This window comes from Mercenaria mercenaria, chromosome 16, assembly GCF_021730395.1.
Source record: "Mercenaria mercenaria strain notata chromosome 16, MADL_Memer_1, whole genome shotgun sequence".
Lineage (NCBI taxonomy): Eukaryota > Metazoa > Mollusca > Bivalvia > Venerida > Veneridae > Mercenaria > Mercenaria mercenaria.
The window spans coordinates 35,707,121-35,721,928 of NC_069376.1; the positions used below are offsets into that span (position 1 = coordinate 35,707,121).

Here is a 14,808-nt window from a genome sequence, read left to right on the forward strand (position 1 = left end):
TCAAACCTTACATTTTGTTTTGTACGTTTTTTTTTTTTCAATTTAGCTTTTACTGTAGTGGTCCTGCAAGGGTCATCATGCATTCATGAACTTTTAGAAGCCGTTCATTGAAATATTGCATACTTTGTATTGCGATCGCGACCCTTGCAACATCATACAGGCAACATGTATTGATAGGTATATCTTGCAAAAGACAAACAAAATGTCATATAGATAGCTTTGATGACAAACAAAGTTAAAAAGAATGTATCGGAACTTTTGACCCCCTTAACCCTTGATATGTTTCTTGATGTAGCGCAAACACTGGGTGAAGTAGATGAGATAATTTGTAAAGGAGAAGGTTTACTTTTGCCTCAAAATGGCTTTAAATTGAAAGTTTATAAATGGAATAAATTCAAAGATGTCTTTCATTAAGAACTTTTGTTTTATCAAACTAAATGCAATAGTTACACCCTATAGCTATTCACTATCGAAGATAATATTACAGGTATGGGAAAACGTGCATTCTTTACCGATTATTAAAATTAATCTGAAATTTTCAATACGAGTACAGCTATCGACCACAACCAAAACTGACCACAAATTCTGTGAAAGAAGCTGGGCTAACAATCAAAGTATTTGTTTGGTCCTAGACAGTGCTAGCTACTAAAACCATTCCCATATCACCAAAATTTGACAAAAAAAATATTTTCTCAAAATTATATGATTTCAGTAATACTCAGTGATATGTTTTGTTTCATCAACTACAGAATATACACATTCTGGCAGGAAGCTATGGAAGGCCGGTGCACTATGCTAATTGCCAAATGCTTAATGACAAATAGTTCATGCAGAATATTATTTGGCAAATGCCGAGTGTAAAATATTGACTGAATTGTCGAACAATATATGCTAATTGTTAATTAGGAAATGTGAAACAATAAATGAGAAATGCTTATTGCAAAATGCTTTGTAAACTATTTGAATATATCAGTGTAAGAATGTATCCTTTAAATAGTCATAAGCCTTTGTTACATAAACTTGTCTCTGAAAAAAACCAAACCTTTTTTCTAAACATTTTAAGACAGCTTCGGTCAAATGTTCTTATGGCCGGTAGAACATGTTATTGTTTCAAGTCAGACTGGACGAATAGTATATGTCTTCAAAGAACTAAAAGTTACCTTTATAAGGTTAAGAGATGGAAACATTAATTCATCAATTGACAGAGGTTGATGATTAAATTTTAGCATTTATCAATACGCATTAGCTATTTGACATTTAAAATTTAGCATAAGGTACTTGGCATATTTAGCATTCGGTATGTAGCATTTAGCATTAAGTGATTGGCATTTTCTAAGCATTACGTATTTGGCATTTGACAATTAGCATGACGCACCTACCTTCAATGTATAAGTTATTCATGTATCACCTATTTGAATGTTTTTCAAATTGTGTATGCCAAACAAGGCTTAAGTGAACCTTGTCCTTTGCAGTGTTCAGTAATGATAAGATGCAGTACTTTGTAATATTACACTGAAACGCTTTGAAAACTCACATCTGAAATACTTATGAATAACTTCTTTTAATTTAATTTTAATTTGCTTTTAATTCACCTGATATGCAGATGAGGTCAAAAATCCAACAAGCTTTTAATACAGTGAATTAAAGATATCCAACGGCCATCTTTCACTAAAATATTTTACTTCAGATGTATTTATAAAAATCCTTATCAAATGTGTTTAAGTATACGAAATATATAAATAAAGTTTTTCTCTATAATAAGATGTCATGTAGAAAAAGTTGATTGTTAAAAACACATTTACAGCGTGTGTACAGCGTGTATACTATTTTAAATCTAATGCATAATACTGTTATATAATACGCATAAACTTGTTATTTGTAAGTTTGCATGTTATTATTATTAAACTAAATGAAGTAATTGTTCATATTTTTAGATATGAAATTTGGATCCAATATACCTTTAAAGTTGATGCAGCCTTTACTTGCACGTTATTGATTTTGAGATCTAGGTGTCAATTAAAGTATTATCATGAAACCTGTTTTATTACCCGTTTTGCGATTATGGTAAGAATTACAGGAATTCTAAAACACTTCACAAGGAACACACATTGTATCGCTTTAAACATAGCGAATGGATATGAAGTCAACCCTTTGGGATGAAGTATTACTTTTGTTAAATCAAAGATAGCGTGTTGATTTTGAAAAATGCTGCCTTTCAAAGAATCTACTTCTCTTAAATGAAAAGGTGGTCTTTTTCAAATCCACCAGTTGTAAGAGTAAAAATCGAGTAGAGTTCAATTTTGCAGATCAAAAAGCATGACATTCTAGCTAAAATCGTTCTTTTTTCATACATGAACTATTTTAAAATTAAACATAAGAAATTACATTTTATATGTCTAAAATATTTTTGACAGAACTTTAAAAAAAGTGTATGTTTTCAAAGCGTTTCAGTGTAGTACCTGTCTTAAATGTTTTAATGATATTTCATCTAACGTTCTTTCTAAATAAAATTTATTGTTGTTTAATCTCTGTTTTTGCTTATATAGTCCACAATCGTGCAACATCGGGCATTTCCGTATTCTCCGGTAAATACGGTCTGTTGCGTAGCATAAAGGAGGCAGTAAACAGTTTTCTGAGCTCCTCAGCCTAGAGTCGCCTACCTAACTTTCAAAACCTCACACAAAAGTCTGTAACCACACACCTGAAATAAAGATATTGCAACATTAACATCACTGTATGTCTATCGTTACAAACCATCTACAATACATCTCTAATATCTAGTTTTCTGTTTACAAGACCTGAATTTTGTGCTCTCCCGGTCGCGGAAACTGATGACGAAAAAAGCTAAATTTGCCAATTTTTAAATCGCTGCAGAAAATTTCCTGAAAATTATAGCCCCAACTGCTACACTGTTCCATACTCCAGTAACACTGTAAAATCTGAAAATAAGCTCAAAATATATGTGCCATCCGTACCGTTTCTTCACTGTTCCAGTTTTCCTGAGGTCCCTGCTAAAATGACAACCCCACTTTAAGCTAGCTCAGAGGAAGCATGTATACGCTCCTGCAAGTCATTACGTCATACTATCAAGATCAAGGCTACTCAACTGATTTTTTTTAAATAAGTGAAACTCAATTCTAGCCGCTGAAACTTCAATTCTAGCAATTATTATAATTTAGAAGTTCAAATATGCACTTCATTCCGTAAATTGCCTCTTATTTGTAAATTTCACCCCGGCCAATTCGACACTAGCGGCTCAAAACTGTTTACTGCCTCCAAAGGCCGAGGTGATCAGATTGATATAGTCCAGTAACCACGTCAATATGTCCGATACTAAGCCAGATTCGAACTGATTTTAAACACTTCGATGAACCAACAAGCATGCATGTAGAATGAACATGCATGTAACACAGTTACTGATATACCTGCCTAAAGAAAATCTGCATTGTTTAGTTTGCCTATACTTGTAACCATACATTTACATTTGGACAATTATTTTGTAAATGTTATATCACAGTACTACACCTAGACACTGTGCATGAAGTATAAGAGAAGGGGGCCCTGGGCGTAAAACCAAAAATGTGTGTAATCAGTAACAGAGATCGACCGGCAAAGAAACAGACTATTAAAAGCTTCGATCTTCTAGATGATCTTGGCCTTACTTTATTCAGGTTATTGAGATTGCTTATTTTATGATATGATATTTTACATGGTTTACATAGAACTATATTGGGAAAACTTTTTAAATCTTCTTGTCCAAAACCACAAGTCATAGAGCCTCAATATTTGGCATGTGACATTCATCTAATGGTCCTCTATAAACTTTGTTCAAATTATGCTCCTGGGATGAAAAGAGGCCCCCCGCGGGGGTCTCAAAATTAACATAGGCTTAAATATAATAGAAAAATAATTAAAAATCTTCTTGTCTGAAACTGCATGGCCTAGGCTTTTGATTTTTTGGTATGTTGCATTGCCTAGTAGTCCTTTACCAAGATTGTTCAAATTATGCCTCTGGGGTAAAAGGAAGCCCTGCCCTGGGGGTCCAAAGTTTTACATAGACTTACATATGAAAAAACTTTTAAAAATCTTCTTGACTGAAACCAAAAGACCTAGGCCTTTGATATTTGGTATGTAGCATTGCCTTTTGGTTCCCTACCAAAATTGTTCAAATTATGCCCCTGGGATGAAAAAAGGCCCCGCCGCGGGGGTCTCAAGTTTAACATAGACTTAAATTTAATAGAAAAAATAATTAAAAATCTTCTTGTCTGAAACTGCAAGGCCTAGGCTTTTGATTTTTTGGTATGTTGCATTGCCTAGTAGTCCTTTACCAAGATTGTTCAAATTATGCCTCTGGGATAAAAGGAGGCCCTGCCCTGGGGGTCCCAAGTTTTACATAGACTTACATGGGAAAAAACTTTTAAAAAATCTTCTTGACTGAAAGTTCAATGCCTAGGCTTTTGATATTCAGTATGCAGCATTGCCTAGTGACTCTCTAACAATATTGTTCAAATTATGCCCCTGGGGTAAAAAGAGGCCCCGCCCCGAGGGTCACATACTTTTTACACGAGTTATATAGGAAAAAATACTTCAAAAATTATCTGATCCTATTTCCTAGTTTTATTATTATTACCTTATGACCTAAAGTAATTGAGGGCCACTTGCCTGTAATCTTGGCCTACTGACCTACTTTCTTGTTTTTTAAGATACAGCCATGAAATTTGGATGTCATGAACAGTTTTGCACACCGATCTTAAAACTGACTTTCAGTGACCATGAATGTGACCTACTGACCTACTTTCTTGTTTTCTAAGCTACAGCAAACGGATTTGGACCACATTTAATATTTTTTTCAGATTTCAAAAGTAATCTTGCATAATGTTTACCTAGACCCACTCTCCTAATTTTCTGGTTTTTAAAGCTTTGGCTAAGAAATTTGTTCAAGCAAACAACTCTACTCAGGTGAGCGATATAGGGCCATCATGGTTCTTTTGTTGTTGAATTCCAGCAAGTGGTTGCTGAGGAATATTTCGGATAAGAAGTGGTACTAAAGTTTACTTATGTTGAATAATCAGAGTACAATAACTCGGTAAAAAATCATCTGACCAAAACATGAAGATAATATGTGCATTTCCTATTGAGTTTAAAGCTTGCGATGCATTTTCGCTTAAGTCCAGCCAATGGTTGCTGAGAAATACCCCAGAAAAAGGATGGCAGTTGTATAATCAACCGGCAATTACACTGTAAAATCATTCGACCGGAACATGAAGACAACATGCACTCCTCCTTTTAAAAGTAAAGCTTCCAATGAAGTTTCAATAAATTCCAGCAAGAGCATGCTGAGAAATACTCCAGACAAGATCTCGAATGATACTACAGTACATCAATGCTGAATAGTCAAAGGGCATTAACTCAGTGATAGATTATCTGACCAAAGCATGAAGATCAAATTTTTATGAGGTTTAAGTTGATTCCGGCCAATGGTTGCGGACAAGAATTATGGGACGGAGTGGACGAAGCAACGACATATACTTGCCCTCCGAGGAGCATAATAATCCCGGGACAGGGCCAAACTAGCTGCCTGAAGACAATGAGATCTATGCCATTTTTATGCAAGAATAACGTCAAAACTGTATGACACATTGATAAACCCTCGATGTAATAATATTGTAAGAGTCCAAACAAGTGGCGTAAGTCAAGAAAAAAAACATTGGACACGGAAGGTCCGAAAATAAACCCATGTCTACTTCATGTTAGTGAGCGATGTACTCAGAGTTTCTTTTGAAAGAAGCATTCAGTTGCACTCCAGGTCATTTTCATGGTCCCATTGTCCTATAATTTGACGCAGCTCTTGCGCATCATTTTGCAAGCGAACACGCATCAAGCTTCATTCTTTTCTTGCCATTCCAAGAGTATCTAGGATATTTGTTTTAACAAGAAAAAAGCATATTTTTGAAAAGTTATCATAAATAGCAGTGCCACACCATAGTAAACAAGATATACTACAGGCGCTAGTACTGCTGGTGGCTGGAACTTCCGTTAAACTGTCATAGAAATAAAATTTCGCATCTCAATGCTCAAATTCAGCAAGTTGGAGACATTGCTGACAACCAAGGAGTAACGTTACGGCTAGGAAAACCCGTTATATAATCCGCATTTACATCAACATTTCAAAACGGTGTAAAGCGCGGCAATTCAGCATGGTGTCAGTACACAAACAATATCGAATTGTTTGCGAGCCGACAGAGTTCTGATTAAAGCCGGACAATAAGTTAATTCTATATGAAAGCTATCCTCAAACCTTTTATAACGCTGAACGAATTTGTAAGTTAATTTTGAATGAAAACCATCCTCAAGCCTTTCATAACGCTGAAAGAATTTTCAAAATCAGACCACTGTTGAAAAAGATACAGTAGTTTGAAATTCAACAAAATGGCAGATAATGGAAGCAGCCATAGCAGCCATTTAAGTGTTTATATGACGTCATTTACACACTCCTGAATTCTTTATTTAGCAAATAACCTTTTAAATAGATTAGTTGCATACGTTTCTTGAGTGTAAGATGTAAAACATGGTAATTCCTTTTGATATAGCTGGAAAAATTAGAGAAATTATTTTGGAGAAATAAGTAAATACAGTTCAAATATGTATCTAGAAACTAAATAAATCCGCCATTTTGTTTTTGCCGCCATGGAAACAAAATGACCGCTATTTTAATTAAATATTTAAATGCTCATAACTTTCTCATTTTTAAGCCGATTTTGAAATTTCTTTCACTTCTTTAAATGATTTAAGATACCCTAACAGACACAATTATGATGAAAACAACACTGCCTTTCCCTTTAAGAAAATGGCTGATCATGGAGGCAGCCATTTTAGTGAGTTTATGACGTCATTTGCACACTGCTGAATTCTTTATTTAGCAAATAACCTTTTAAATAGTTTAATTTTCATATATTTTTTTTAGTTTAAGGTGTAAAACATTTCTTTCGTTTTAGCTGGAGAAAGTAGAAAAATTATTTTACAGAAATAAGTAAATACAGTTCAAATGTGTATCTAGATATTTAATTTTAATGGCCCCGCAAAGGCATTCGGCAAATTCCGTTGCTTTACGTATTCTCCGTATGTGATTTCTGCATTCTCTGGTTGATATAAAAATAATTATCTGTAATGGCCGAAGGATGCCGAAATCGTATACGTAGGATACGTAATCGCACGGAAATTGCCGATTATCATTACCTGTCCACTACCTTAAAACAGTTGCTGCGCAGGGATGGGGGAGTGGAGAATTGTGGTGGAGACAAGAGATCTGAGGGAATCGAAGAAGCAAAATATGATGCAAGTTAGTTTGAGAGACTTTTTGTTGTGGGAAAGGACTGGGGCAGGGTAGGGGTTTAAAAGGTGGGGAGTGGGTAGAGGAAGTTGACACAGGAGGTAGAAGTAGGGACATGAGTGATACCAGTACTTGGAAAAATTATGAATTATAGCTGATGCTGTGAAACTTTCACGTGCACTACTACAGAATCTGACCCCAGTGACCTTGACCTTCAAGGCACCCGACCCTATAAGTTATATGCACCTCACTAAAATCAATCTTGAAAATTTGATACACTGACTTTACTATACTTGTCTAAATCTGTTAGGAAATTTTAGCAAATCTGGAAGATTTTAGTTTAAAACGAACCATTAAAAACATGTAAGCACTTACTTTACCGACTCAGCGCTGTCTGAAAAGTTACACGATCACATAAACTCATGTTTTAAGTAATAGTATATTTATTCTCCCGATGAATCCCCCACAGTGCGCATTGTTTTGCATTAACAAGTGTCAAACTATGACACACGCCATATATCACCCACTAGTACTACTTCCGTTTTCTTGAAATTTTGATGTATCTGCAAATTTGCGATAATATCGTGGTGCCGCACAGTGTGTTCAAAGTATTGCCTTAATTAAATGTGAAATAGTGATAATTAGGTGCCTGTGTTTATATCTCTCATAAGATTCTGAAAAGAGCTCAGCAAGGAACTACATGTGGTATAATAAAACAAAATTAGCACCAATTATCTCGTCCGCACTCCATCTCTATATTACCTCCATGGTAACATATAGCCAGGCCCATTTAAAGGGTAAAGAAAGCCTGAAAATAAGTTAATTTTATATGAAGGCCATCATCAAGCCTTTCATAACGCTGAAGGAATTTTTATAACCGGACAAATATTGAAAAAGATGTGGCAGTTTGAAATTCAAGAAAATGGCTGATAATGGAGGCAGTCATTTTAGTGTGTTTATGACGTCATTTACACACTGCTGAATAATTAATTTAGCAAATAATCTTTTAAAAGACTAATTTTTATATTTTTCTTGAGTGTAAGGTGTAAAACATGATAATTTCTTTCATTATAGCAGGAAAAAGTAGAGAAATTATTTTAAAGTAATAAGTAAATGTAGTTCAAGTGTGTATCTAAAATTTTATTAAATCCGCCTTAATGTTTTTTGTTGCTATGGAAACAAAATGGCCGCAATTTGACCAAATATTTAAATGCTCAGAACTTCCTCATTTTCACTCCGATTTTGAAAATTCTTTCACTTCTTTAAATAATTAAAGAAATCCAAGCTGACAAAATTAACATACGAACAACGTTGCCTTTCCCTTTAAAAAAAAAAGAGTTACTAGCCTTATGTTTTTAAAGATGACGGTCAGACCTATAAACCACTAAAAACACAAAGAAAAGTATGGGTCATGTATCTTCTACCGTGGTGCCGCACAGTATGTTCAAAGGATTGCCTTAATTACATGTGAAATAGTGATAACTATAGGTGTCTGTGTTTATATCTCTCAAAGGATTCTGAATGGAGCTCAACAAGGAACTACATGTGGCATAATAAAAAAATTAGCACCAATTATCTCGTCCGCACTCCATCTCTATATTACCTCCACGGTAACACATATCCAGGCCCATTAAAAAAAGAATTACTGGTCTTATGTTCTTAACGATGACGATCAGACTTATAAACCACCAAAAACACAAAGAAAAGCATGGATCATGTATCATCTAAGAGAGATTTTTTTGTCTGACAGGTCAACACTATTAGGAAGGGTTAATACGTATCAGTTGTTCCAGACACTATGGAATATCTTCCAAACTGACAGAGAAGTGTCACCATTCGAATTTGCATTTTGTATAATCGCAGTTAATGTCCTTTGACTGTTCACATCGAAAATATTGCCAGTCATTGTCAGAATAACTACATGTTCCTATTTCTTGAACTGATTCAAGGTGAACAGTTTCGATGAACAATAACTGCATTATATCTGTAAATTAATGACATGTAAAATGCGTGTATTTCGTCAACTTTAATTACGTGTTAGTCTTTATACGGAACATGTCGTCAGGTTGTTTTAGTGTAAACGGAAAATGCCGAAATATCCCGATCCCAGTATCGGACAACTCCGGCTATTGTTCAGGTCTGACTCGGTAAACTCCGTAATAAGCAACATGATGATTAACGCCTAAATGTTGAGTACCAGTTAACTGACAGAACTTTACATATTAGAAGATAACCAAAGAGCTAAAAAAATGAACTTCTTTGGGATAACAAAGCTTCGGTACCACACAGTATACATTTTAAATGCTTTCGTCCGCACTCAATCTCTTTACTACCTCCATGGTGTTACAGCTCTCAGAAGACTGTTAATTTTATTTACTACTGTACAACCTATATTTAGTGTTAGTTCACAGCAGCAACAACAACAACAACAACATGGGAAAACTCAAAAGAACCATTAAAATGTTTGAATTGGATGACCTACACCAAACCAAGAAAAAATGACAACCATGGTGGTGTAGCAATACTTGTTAAGCCCTCAGAAAAAAATCTATGTAAAAAGACAGTCACATCTTGAGAGTGAGGTCCTAGAAGCTCTTTGTCGCACAGTAAGATCAAGTCAGAAAGAAGAGTACCTGCTCATCACAGCATATATTCCACCAGGCAACACTGACCAAATGAAAGAATTACTAACACTGATAAGCAAATGTAATCAAAGTTTCAAAAATATCATAATCACTGGTGATTTTAACGCAAAGAGTAAACTGTGGGGAAATGAAGTTGAAAATTGTTCTGGTGAGCTGCTGGAAGACTGCTTAATACGAGAGAACTTTATCTGTATAAATGATGGCCTCCCAACAAGAAGAAATAGTGAAAGTGTGATTGACCTGTTCCTGATCAAGCCTCATATGGTAAAGCAGTGTGTTACTCTCCATCAAGAAAATGTCAGATCAGACCATGTGGCAGTATTAATGAACTTGGAGGATAATTTACAACCAAATGGGGCAGAGATAAAAAAAATACAATTTTAGAAAGATTGATAGATCCTCTTTGAACACTGTGACAGAAGACAAATTTTCAATCCGGAGGCAAGAAGCTAAAAAATATAACACTGTAGATGAACTATATATGACCTTTCTTGAAACATTTCACATCTGTAAGGAAGAATGCATTCCAAAGAAAATAATTAAAGTCAGTAAAAGAAGAACAGTTCAACCACGGATTGATGATGAAGTGAAAGCTGCCAAAAAAGATTTAAACAAGTCAAAGAAAGTATTTAAAGAAAGAAGAACACCAATAAACTTTCAGAGACTTAAAGAATGTGAAGAAGCTCTTAACAAGACCATTGAAGTTGCAAAAGATAAATGGGTAACAAGTCTCTGTGAAAAATTAAATAGCACATCTGACCCAAGAGAGATATGGAACACCTTTAAAAAGCTAACAAGCTATCAGGTGGATGATACCAGCATAACTCATCCTCTAGAAACCGAAAATAGAAACATCGTTTTTGAAACTGAAAAATCCAAAGTTCTGGAAGTCTTAGAGAATTTTTTCAGTGGTCAGCATGTAGAAAAGACACAGTTTGATGAAGGTTTCAGAATGGAAGTAGAGTGTGAACTCCAAAACATTAGAAATAATGAAAAGATTGTTGTAGAAGAAGAAAGTGAAACATTCTTAAACAGAGACATAACAGCAGGCACGTGTCCAGGTGGGGGGCCAGGGGGCCCCCCCCCCCCCCCCCCCCCCAGCTGGCTGGCTAGTTACGATTTTTATTACTATGGGCCCCTCAATTAACAAATTTATACACCAGCACAACAGCAATACACAGGCTAAAGAGCCATAAAACTGTCCAGTAGTGGAAATTAGCCCCAGGCATGTCACAGGTAAAAGTTTATCTGTGCATGCTTCATTGATAGCTTGATCGGTACTTGATTGGGTAGTTTATTGGTTTTGTAAAGTAAATCATAAAATGAATCTGAAAATTGAAACATTATGATGGTTGTATTTTGTTTTTACATTAAGGCACATTCCCCATTTATTAAATTGATAGATATTTATCCAATCTTTTTATTTTACAACAATTATGAATTTGAAACTACTGTATCAATTTTACTCTCTTGGGTCCAATAACCTTACTTAAAAACTCTCAAAGTTTTAAAAGTAGTTTCTCAGTAAATCTTACAAAACACATCTAAAACTCGTTACTTATGAGGGGTTTTATACATAAAAATATCATTTAATATGTATAAAATACACATCTATTTATTTTTATAGATCTTTGGTACAGTTAAGAGTTCATTGTCATTTGAAATCTGTGATGTAAATAGTAATTGTCATAATACTTCGTTTGTTTTCTAAAAACATTTGGCCATTTTGCAAATAGGATACCCTTAATAATTAGACTAGCCACTAGACTGATAATTACGATATTTCTATGATTTTTTTTTCTTTTTTATGTTCATAGAGACAAAAGCCGGTCTATTCTAGAGATTTTCTTAGAGGACTGATGTTAAAATTGTAATATCGGACATAGTATATAGACTGGCTCAGTTCACTACATGAAATCATAAAAATGTGAATAAAATCATCATAGTCTAGGAGCTAGTCTACTGAATAATCATCTTAAAACTTCAACATTTTTTTCAACTGGGTATCATACAGAAAAATAAGTCCATACACTGTGACTGTACAATCATACATACATTGAAAAGGCTTGATGAAATGATTAAAAAGTAGACTTTTCCTTAAATATATAATACATTCATGCATCCTTAAAGGTGTTTCAGGTAGCAGGAAAATGCATCTATTCATCTGCCATATTAAAAAAATTTCACGATCGGGAACCCACCCCAAGTTGGGCCCCCCATCAAACAAATCCTGCACACGGGCCTGTAACATATGAGGAAGTTGAGGCATCACTGCAGTTTCTTAAAACAAATAAAGCCCCTTGTCCAGATGAAATATACACTGACCTCCTTATCAATGCTAATGAAACATTACATATTTCAATCCATTATCTTTTTCTGAAATCTTGGAAAGATGGAATGTTACCAGAACAATGGAAGACTGTAGTCATCAAGTTCTTAAAAAAGCAGGGAAGGGAATCATACTTCCAACCCAGTTCATACAGGCCAATCAGCCTTACAAGTGTGCTTGGGAAATGCATGGAAAGAATTGTTCATTCCCGGTTATATGCCTTTTCAGAGCACAACAATATCTTGGACACAGAACAAGAAGATTTCAGAAGGTTTAGAAACACAACACATGCTTAGACTGGTACAGTGCTGTATTGATGGCTTCAACAAGAAACAAATGACGCTGGCAGTATTCTTAGACATGGAAATAGCTTATGACACTGTGTGGAGGGACGGTCTAAGATTCAAATTACACAGACTATGTTTAACAGGAAAGATGTGGTCATGGATAGACAATTTTCTGACCAATAGAAAAGGAAAATGTCTCATTGAGAACAGATTAGGAGAAGAATTCTCAACTAAAATTGGTCTCCCACAAGGTTCAGTACTGTCTCCCCTACTATTTAACCTCTTCTTGGTAGATGTCTTCTGGAATATATCAAGCAACAAGGTCAAATTTGCAGATGATGGCACATTATGGCAGACTGGAAGTGATTTACAGGACTTGACAGAAAGAGTAAATGCTAATCTTGAGGTTTTTGCAAGGTAGACTTACAGATGGAGAATGAAGCTTAATGTTGACAAGTCTCAGTACTGCATCTTTTCCAAATACAAAGACATTCTGCCAGACACAAAACTAGTAATAGATTCCAAAGTTATCAAAAGAACACAAACCCCAAAACTTTTAGGAGTCACTCTAGACAGTGAACTATGTTTTAAGAAACACATTGAAGATGTAGAAAAAGGAGGATCAAGAGCCTTATCTTTTCTTCATACAGTCTCCAGAACAGAAAAGATCAGTGTAAAGAATATGCTGCAACTGTACAAATCAATAGTGCTGCCTGAACTTGAGTATGCGTCAACTGTTTGGCAAATAGGTAACTGTCAACCACTGGAAACAGTCCAAAGGAAAGGTTGTCAATGTGTCTGGGCCTACCAAGCACTTCCAGCAGGGATGTTGCTGATGTTCTTTCCGGTACATTACCATTGGATTTGCGTAGAGAAGAGTATCCGTGAAGCCGGAAAATTGCTTGCAAAAAGGAGACCATCTTACAGCCAACAGACTAAAGGAAATCAAGGACAACTTCACCCATGAAAAGTATACATCCCCTCTTGGTAGAATGGTAGTCCAGATAGATGGCATGGGGTCTCTTACAGAAATAAACCTCAAATCAATTGAACCAGAATTCTCATACTTGGAGTATCTTCAACCTACAAGATCTAGACCAGAGTACTGGAACAACATGGGCTCCTCCAAGTCAAGAAGCAAACAACAGGAAGATTAGGCAAAGGCACTGATAACCGCCGTGATAGAAGATACTGACGACAAGTCAATGGTAGCATTTACAGATGGCTCATGTAGAGGAAACCCTGGACCCTGTGGCTCTGGAGCCTTTGTTTTCCTGCCATATTTTGAGACCGTGAGCTGAAACAGCCAGTTTCCAAACTTTTCAATTCTGGTTGGTGAACTGGTTGCAATTAAGATTACGCTGGTCCTTGTCACAGAGGAACAAGCGGCAGATTGAAAAAGTAAAGATCCTGGGTGATAGTCGGCAGTGGTCTCCTATCGCATGGCTGGGAGAACAATGCATATCCCCACCTTTGCTCCGAAATACGTCAACTATAGAGACAAGTAAAAGAAACTGGCTGCAAAATAGACCTCCAGTGGACACAAGGGCATGCTAACATACATGGGAATGACAAAGCTGACACCCTTGCTAAAAAAGCGACCAAGGAGGCCGAAGACATGGAGGCAGAGGAGTTCGATCAGCCAACCAGTCAGACAGAGATATGTGCTGCAGCATCGCTGGCTACCTGTGACAAGTGGCAACGCAGATGGGAAATTTCAGAAAGTGGGCGAACTCTTTTCCAGTATCAACAGAAAGTCAAACGTAACAAAGTAAATTTTGATGGCCTACCACATCATGATCAAAGAAGCATATTGGCACTACAGAGTGGGTACTGCTTGAAAGACTACAATTGCAAAGTTGGTTTGACTGACTGTCCATACTGCCTATGTTGAAGTCGTGAGACAGTAGAGCACTTTTTACGTGAGTGCCCTATATACACCAGTGCAAGAGAGAAGGCAAAGAAAGAAAGAAAGAAAGAGATGTTTCTCTTGACAGGTATATCAGTCTTCAGTGAGAAGCCCTTCCTAACCATTGATGAAAATGACCCCAACAAAGAATGGCGACGGGCACTCAACAATGAACTGAATGATATCATTGAAACCACCAAGCGTTTTGGTTCCCGTGGTCCGAGAAATTTTCTCGCGTAACCACTTTAAAACATAGACATAGACATAATTCATAAACATACCTGAGTGTTTTTACCTGAGAGATCCTA

General features: G+C 35.9%; 1 long non-coding RNA gene across 1 annotated transcript; it reads right to left on the minus strand.

Moving 5' to 3' along the window:
* Positions 1-2,660: 2,660 nt before the first annotated feature.
* On the minus strand, positions 2,661-3,245 carry LOC128549854 (uncharacterized). Its single transcript, XR_008367983.1, has 2 exons — positions 2,976-3,245; positions 2,661-2,701 (listed from the first exon to the last, which is right to left on the minus strand). It is a non-coding gene; the product is annotated as an uncharacterized LOC128549854 (long non-coding RNA).
* Positions 3,246-14,808: the final 11,563 nt, after the last annotated feature.